This window comes from Myotis lucifugus, unplaced genomic scaffold (genome assembly GCF_000147115.1).
Source record: "Myotis lucifugus unplaced genomic scaffold, Myoluc2.0 scaffold_159, whole genome shotgun sequence".
Taxonomy (NCBI): Eukaryota; Metazoa; Chordata; class Mammalia; order Chiroptera; family Vespertilionidae; genus Myotis; species Myotis lucifugus.
In genome coordinates, this window is record NW_005871207.1 from 1 (window position 1) to 8,114 (window position 8,114).

The following is an 8,114-nucleotide window of genomic DNA, read 5'->3' on the forward strand; positions in this document are numbered from 1 at the left end:
TAGTTGTAATCATTATTTTAAACCTAACTTGGTCTCTTGAATGACATTGTGTTGATTTGCTCCTGTAGAAAAACCATACGTAAAAGCAAAACAGTAGAGCTGTTAGGGCTTAATGGGCTTACAAATGACAGAGTTGTACTAGGCTCCTGCTTCACCTGTCTGTAGACATGTGGCCTTAAGCAGGTCAACTGACCTCACTATGTACTATATGCATCCAACTATGAACAACAGTCCTGACCTCCTAGGTAAATGAGAGGAGGAATGTGACACTGCGTGAGCAAGGCACATAGCCCTTACCTGATAGATGTAATAACTTTTTGAAAATAACCACTATAGGATCAGGGAATAGATTTTCCTGATAAGGCAATTAATATCATGCTTACAACAGCATCAAGAAGAATATTTTTCTAATGATTGAACAATTGTTCTAATTGACCCAGCTTTGCTATTCATTAAGTGTGAATTAGTGTAGTTTCTTTCCAATAGGTCTGCCTATATAATCATTATTTTGGCCTCAGTTCATTTTTAGTTAATGTAGCCTGAAATGTGAATATGGTAAGTAATGCATTTTAGTTTTATTGCAAAGAATTCTGAAAAAAAAAAAAATCCCCAAATTTGCTTAGCAAATGGGAGTGTGTCTCTATAAGGTCATAAATATAACACTTTGATAAAGAAAAGGGTAAAAGAGTATAATCATGATTTTTAAATTATTCTAAAAATGATAGGTGCCATTTCATAATATTTCTTTTTGTTAATTGCAAATGTAATTATTCAATATAAATATTGAATAAATATTTGAAATTAATATTAAAATAAATATTCAAATTTGAATATAAATATTCAAATAAATGTAATTTATTTCTATACATATTGATATCTACTGTATATAGCATTGGGCACTCACACAAAAAAACATAATCCCTGCATTTGCAAAATATAATTATACTAGTGGCCCGGTGCACGAAATTCATGCACATTGAAAGGGAATTAATTAGAGGAAATATTTTAATATTGCTATTTGCCCTTTCTCTATAATAAAAGTGTGAGAGATAAAAGGAAATGAGTACAATGTATATGAAAATAATACATAATTTTATTAATAAATAAACAGTAATAAAATGATATAACAACAAACTCATGATGTAAAATCAACACTGATGCAAATAATGACGCTGCAGCCGCCCCGCCGGCCCGGGTCGGCCCACGGGAATGCGGGTCCAGGGCAATCCGCCATCTCCGGTCTGCCAGCGAGAGCGGGTTTGGGGCGATCGCCCCCCTCCTCCCACCCTCCTCCCACCCTCTAACTGCTCTCGCGGGTTGGGGGCGTGACTGCGGGCGGACGCCACAGCTGCCCTGCCAGCCCGGGTGGGCCCCGCGGGAATGCGGGTCCCTGGCAACCCGCCAGCCCCGGTCTGCCAGCGGGAGCGGTTTTGGGGCAATCTCCTGCACTCACGCCCGGCCAGCCCGGGTCTGCCCTTGGGAATGCGGGTCCAGGGCAACCCGCCAGTCCTGGTCTGCCAGCGGGAGCGGGTCGGGGGCGATCAGATGGGTTGGGGCGTGAGTGCAGGGCGATTGCAGCAGCCGCCTCCCCAGCCCTTGTCTGCCTGGGGGAGCGGGTTGGGAGCCTCTGCCTCCCCAGCCTTGGTCTGCTGGCAACAGCGGGTCTGGGGGGCGTGACTGCGGGCGGAAGCCGAAGCCGCCAAGCCAGCCCTGGTCTGCTGGTGGGAGAGCCGGTTGGGGTCTTGGCCAGTAGGGGACAGCTGTGGTCACGCCCCACCAGCCCTGGGTTAGGTCGCCCGCCATCCAGGTCACAGATAGCAGGCCTGGATGGCGGAGGGGCAGGCACGATGGCGCTGCCCCATCCTGCTGGCAATATGCAAATTAGCCGCCATCTTGGTTTTCGGTTAACCGCCATCTTTGCTGACAGCTAATTTGCATATTGCCCTTGATTAGCCAATGGGAAGGGTAGCGGTCGTACGCCAATTACCATGTTTCTCTTTTATTAGTGTAGATATGCTTCCCATTTTCTGGAGTATATCAATTCATGATATATCATTTATTAATATATTTGTACAAAAGTAAATTAGTTTGAACACTCCTTTTTCTTATAACGATGTGCCCTGGGAACTTTCTGCATTGATACATGTAGTTATATTTTATTATTTTGAATAATATATAAGATTAATACATGGAACTTAACTAATGTGGTTGTAGTATAACTGTAAGTTAGAAATAACAAACTCAGTGGACCCCTTTATTCAGCTTTGCATAAGTTGTGGGTAAGCCCACCAATATTGTTTATATACTTTGTACTTTAAAGTTCAGTATATGTCTCAGGACAAGTGCTTTATTTACATATCACCAAATTTTTTGACACAGAGTGGTTTTGAAATAACAAACTAAAATTTTATGTCAGAATATAAAAAATCACCTAATATATTTTCATCTCTTTTTGTTTTAAATGTCCTTTATTGTTGACAAAGAGGATGGAACCAGAATCAAATGTTTCAGGGTATTTTAAATAATAATGAATTGCTGACACTACTTTTTTCTTCACTACAAACTATTTTTTGGCTCTTTTGTAGACAGGACCTCAGTGGTAGATGTAAAAGCATTTCAAGTCATTAGAAATATTCACACACACACAAAAATAAATTTTTAAAGTTTGTGTGGTTGGACCATATTCTAAACTGGTAATTCCTTCTAAATCAAACTGTAAGAGATGTTTTTGAACTGATATTTCTCCTTTTGTTATGCACCATGAGTACCATGTAACTTTACATTCTGCAACATAGCAAGTTATGTTAGCTACAACGTCTGAAAATAACTGTTCTCAAAAGTCAAAATGAATATTGAGAATTGAAAAAAATCAACAGTTGCTGAATAGATTATACTTATTTATAGAGCCTACACTTTGCAGTTTTGAGACAGTTTTCATTTCCACAAGCACACCTTCAGGGAAATGTCCAATAAGGCATTCTGCATCTTCAAACCAATTAGTACAATTATATAAACTTGGTGAGTCCTCTTTTCCTATTGCTATCTTTGGGAAACTGTGTGGAAGTTTAGGAGCATGTTTATCCTGGCCAGAATAGCTCTCATTTTGTTTCTTTTTACTTCCTCAAGAATATTAATTTCTTTTAAAATTGATTAGTATTAATAAATTGAAATATATCTTATGACCCTACTAGGAAGGTAATTAGTTTGCAGACAATAATTATGATAAGAGGTAACAACACAGCCACAGGCTGGGACAAATGCCTTATCACCTAACTCTAGGGGTCCTACCCTGGGCCTTTGGAGGATGTTGCATATACTAATACTGAAACAGAAATTATATATATAATGTGAAATATAAATACAATTTTGGGCAAAAGTAAGTTTACAGTTGAGTACACAAAACAATTTATTTTTGTATTATTATTTATTTATTATATTATTTTACATATGAAGAACTGTAAACCTACTTTTGTCCCACCCTGTTTATCTATACTAATAAAGATCTAATATGCTAATGGTCAATACGCCTTAATGGTAACAACCAGGTCATTAGCATATTAGTTGGGGCGTTGCTCCGTTGCTCCGGAGACCGGGCAGAAGCGGGGAGGCGCCCAGAGGAAGCAAGAACATCCCCTGCTGGGGAGGGCAGGGGTGAGAGTGCATAGCGCCCCCCTCACTAGTCCTTCACCACCCACTGCTCACACTCTGAGTGCCCCGCGGCCCACCTGCCAGGGAAAGGAGCACAGCGCAGCAGGCGGGAAGCTTCTACGCTCTCCTACGGTGCCATGACGGGGCAGAGCCGCTGCGTTGCTCTGGAGATGGGTGGGAGCGTGGAGGCACCCAGAGAAGGCGGGACCAGCCCTAGGTGACTCAAGGGACTGAGGGTGGGGCTTGAAGGGGCCAGAGGGTTTGGGGGCTGGGCCAGGCGCTCTGGAGCTCTGCGTGGACAGGTTCTGGTGTCAAGGCAGGGCGGTGCCGCATGATTTCAAATTGTGTGCTTGGCTCCTAGTTCTATATAATAAAAGGCTAATATGCAAATAGACCAAACAATAGGCGGGCAACTGGAACAATCGAACAACCAAACAACTGGTCATTATGATGTGCGCTGACCACCAGAGGGCATGTGTGGAACATGGTGGGCATTGGCCATGGCAGGATGGTGGAGCAGGTGAGCGGGGGCGCCAGACCAAGGCGGGGCGCCAGTCACTGTCATTGGGGCAATCCTCTGGTGGTTACTGAAAATTCTTTCATCCCACATGCCATGGTCCCGCCTAGCGCTTGCACCCGCTGCCGGTGCTTGATGCCAGTCTCGATCACTTGGTGCCATCAGCAGGTGCGAGCGGGGGCTGCCAACCCTGATCACCCCTGAGGGCTTCTTCACCTCCCCCTGCTCCTGAGGGGCGATCAGGGAAGCTGCTGCTATTTGCACCCATTGACGGCGCCAGCCCCAATTGCTCTGCACCTTCACTGGGTGCGAGCGGGATCGGTGCTGTCAGAGCATGAGAGCGGCCATGTGGGAGCGGGGCTGCTGGCAAACAGGGCACCAGAGGATGTGATGGGAGGTCCAGGCCGGGCAGGGGCACAGAGGATGGGCTGAGACCTGCCCCTGTGCTTACTGCAGCCTCACGGCCCACAGTTCCTTTCAAGATGCACAAATTTGTTCACTGTTCCCCTAGTATTATATATGCATTTATTTTTCTTTCTATTCTCTTAAGAAGGTGTATTGAAAATTTGTAACTAATCAAAGTGAATAAAGTATGCTAGAGCAGAGGATGCAGTGAGATTGAAAACCTGTGAGCAGGTGGAAGTCACTCCAGTGTGTCTAAACAACCCTGTTTCCTAGATGAATAGTGCTTTCTTTCTCCTCCCTGCTGGGTGGTTGTGTTTGGGAAATGCTGAGTCACGTGTGGTACTGGGGAAGTGAACAAGTCTGTCCTGTTTCCTGGGGAATTTGACCTTGTTGTTCCCTAATCTGGGTTCAAAATGGACAAGTTATGTCCTAAGACTCTGGGAACCCAGGACAGCTTTGCATGAGGCCATGCTAGCACTCGGCTGACCCATTGGTTGTGGGCTGGCCAGGGAAAGAAAGAAAGCACCTCCACTGCTTTACTGTCATAAAAAAGAGTCCCTAAAAAGGAGCCAGATGGGCCCCATTACAGGAAGCAGGCCAGATGTGCGTAAAACTGTATCTATACCTTTTAAGTATTTAGATGTATGTGTGTAAATTTCATTTCTATTCTTGCTCTGGATCCTATACATGTTATGGGTGAAATTCTTTATACTAAGATGGTTGTGTGGGAGCGGAAGAGAAGGCCCCACTTCACAGACCCTCTACTAGATATTCTGACTTACATATGGCATGTGAGAGAAGGGGAGTCATCAAGAATGGCCATTTACCAAAATTCTAGGAGATTAGTGGGCTTTGAGAAAAATTAGGATTTTTTTAAAGCATCTTAATTTTGATATATACATATATTGCATATCAAGGAGGAAATATTAAGTGGACTAGATTAGTGTGGAGTTCAGGGGAAAATCAGATTATATATGATATTAAAGTCTGTGGGACAACGTCTGGACACCTAGTGATTGCATGTAGACAGCATAGTCCTAGAGAACGTCAACATTTAGAAATTAAAGAAAAGCAAAATAAATTGAAAAGAAATAGCCAATGAGAAAAGAGAAAAAATAAAAGGGTTTTTTTTCAAAGCCGAAAATGGGATAAATAATGTTAAGTACTGCTGAAAGGTGAAATAAAGTGAGGAATGACCATTAGTTAGTAATAAGGAGGTTATTGATGATAGTAACAGGGTAATTTCATCTGCAATTGTGGAGATAAATTCCTGATCAAAATTGGTTGAGGAGAAAATGGGTGGTTAGGAAGTAGGGAAAGGGAATTTAATTAGAAGAACTTTAATTTATAATATTGTACACTGGGACTATAACATCTCATTCAAATAAGATTACTAGCCAATAAGCATGACTGAATACTGGTATTTTTCTCACATTAATCTTCATGGTGATATTTGTTTCCTCTCTCAAGTTAATTTCTCTCTTGAAACTAAACATTTATAGAAAACATTTGCAGCTATGCTAACTTTGTAGATAATGGATGCATAGATGAGAATCTGGCTCTGCCTCTCAATCCTGAACCACTATTTAAAAAAATGCACTGCTCCATCTGTAATTTTTTGGACATCTTTAATATGGATTAACTCTAAAAGTGTTATATGGAACAATTGCATCACATTTTTTTTTTTTTTGCCATCAGTCATTAACTCGCTTTCCTTTTTTTTACTGCCCAAATCTACATTCCAGATTATAATGATTCCAATAGAACATTAGGAATGATATACCCTGTTTAAATGAGTTTTAAGAACAGATGTGAGTTGATGAGGAACAAGCATAGATTGAGTCACTAAATCAAAGATTGATTAGTTGTGTGAACAAATATAAAGATCAGAAAACTGAGTAGAACAAAAATCATAACATAATAGTACCTAATCTGTGTTATTTATGAAGTTACATACATTTTCTGAAAGTCTCTGAAGCCTAAACATAGTAATAATTTAAACTTGACACCCTAGGACAGTGATGGCGAACCTATGACACACGTGTCAGAGGTGACACGCGAACTCATTTTTTTGGTTGATTTTTCTTTGTTAAATGCCTTTTAAATATATAAAATAAATATCAAAAATATAAGTCTTTGTTTTACTATGGTTGCAAATATCAAAAAATTTCTATATGTGACACGGCACCAGAGTTAAGTTAGGGTTTTTCAAAATGCTGACACGCCAAGCTCAAAAGGTTCGCCATCACTGCCCTAGGATCATACAGGGCACCTAAAATCCCATGGCTAGAAATACTTAGAAATGATTTAGATAAGCAAAAAATAAGGCAAGGAATGGATCAAAAATTTTTAAAGTTTCTGATACAAATATTAAGAGTACAAGATTGGGATGTTTTAAAATTTGTTTAGTTGTGAAAAAAACAACAACACCCCAGAATAAATCAAATCATAAAGAACTTTGGGGAGGGTTTAAATGATTTTTGTTTTTAACTGCAGTGTGAAATAAGAGAGGACAAAATAAAATAAATCATTAAGACCTATGTATTTGGACTTCCCATACATATTTGATATAGAGATTATGTATGATTATAACGTTCAGGAATATGTAGGTGTGAGATAATGACTAAGACATTTTCTTCAGTTGGGAGCCAGCTTAGCATACTAGTAGTGCAGAGATGATATTTGTACTGCTTATAGAATTCTGCTGTGAGAACTAAAATAAATGATAGGCAATGCATTTTGGTTAATCTAACCTATAACTAGCATTATAGTGAAGTGGTAATATAATACTTATCTTCATTATCAACATCCTCATCTTTATCATTATCTTGACTATTATCAATGAAAGAATTATGGAGAGAGCATTATGTTTCAAAGAAAGGCACATATGCAGAAAACAAGAATGTGTGGAAATAGCCACAGAAATCAGTTAAATTGATGACACATAAAAGAGGGAGGCAGAAGTTTATAAAATGAGTACAAAGCCTCTAGATTTATGTCACTGAATTTGAAGGATAGCTTAGTGAATGTTAACTTTATGTGCATATGGAATTTTTACACTATATTCCAGATTTAACATACTTAATCATAAGCTTTAGAGTTGTCCATTGGGAAAACTTTTAGAAACACTGATGAACATAAAATATTTTTAATAATAGGAAGATACTCTATTTCAATGAATTTAATAAAGTACATTTAACCTTTATCACATTTTAAAACAACTGTTGATTCTCTTAATCATTTTAAAATTTCACATGCAAGTGAGACTTTTTTCTATTTGTATCTTAAGAAGGTAGGAGCTGAATGCATGCTGTTTTGAAATCTGAAAAATTAGAAAAATTAAAAATAACATTTTGAAAAATTCTTTGAGACACAATTTAAAAACAAAGAAAATAAATCTATATATAAGTCAAATTCAAATGAAAGATTTATAGAAGAAGCAAATTATTAAAGAGTTTTACCTGAAAGGGCTGTAAATTTGCCCTTAATAGTTTCCAATCATTGATATATATATTTGCCCTTAACAGTTTCCAATCATTGATAT